This window comes from Furipterus horrens, unplaced genomic scaffold (genome assembly GCF_987537825.1).
Source record: "Furipterus horrens unplaced genomic scaffold, mFurHor1.1.pri manual_scaffold_10, whole genome shotgun sequence".
Classification (NCBI taxonomy): domain Eukaryota; kingdom Metazoa; phylum Chordata; class Mammalia; order Chiroptera; family Furipteridae; genus Furipterus; species Furipterus horrens.
In genome coordinates this window covers 80,559,456-80,559,780 of record NW_028327180.1, presented here as the reverse complement: position 1 = coordinate 80,559,780, position 325 = coordinate 80,559,456, and positions in this window count along the sequence as shown.

The following is a 325-nucleotide window of genomic DNA, read 5'->3' as shown; positions in this document are numbered from 1 at the left end:
TGATTATTAAGAATATAGTAAATGGGGGCTCAGCCAAAAAGTGACATTTATGAACTGAGTCAGAAAAAATGAACTCTTTCCAATGATCTGCCTTCATTCAAATGAATTTTTAAATTAAACTGTATAAACATATGATATAAAGCTGGTACTTAGGAAGTGTCTTTGTATAGTTCCTTTATGTACAAATCTTTGCATACAACTTCAAGGCTCCTCACACATTTCACGTGCACCACACTGAGCGGCGGCCCCAGGCCCCGTGCAGCGCTCCGGCTGCCGACGGTCCCAGCGGCTTTCTGCCAGGACAGCTGGGAAGGGCCGTGCCCAG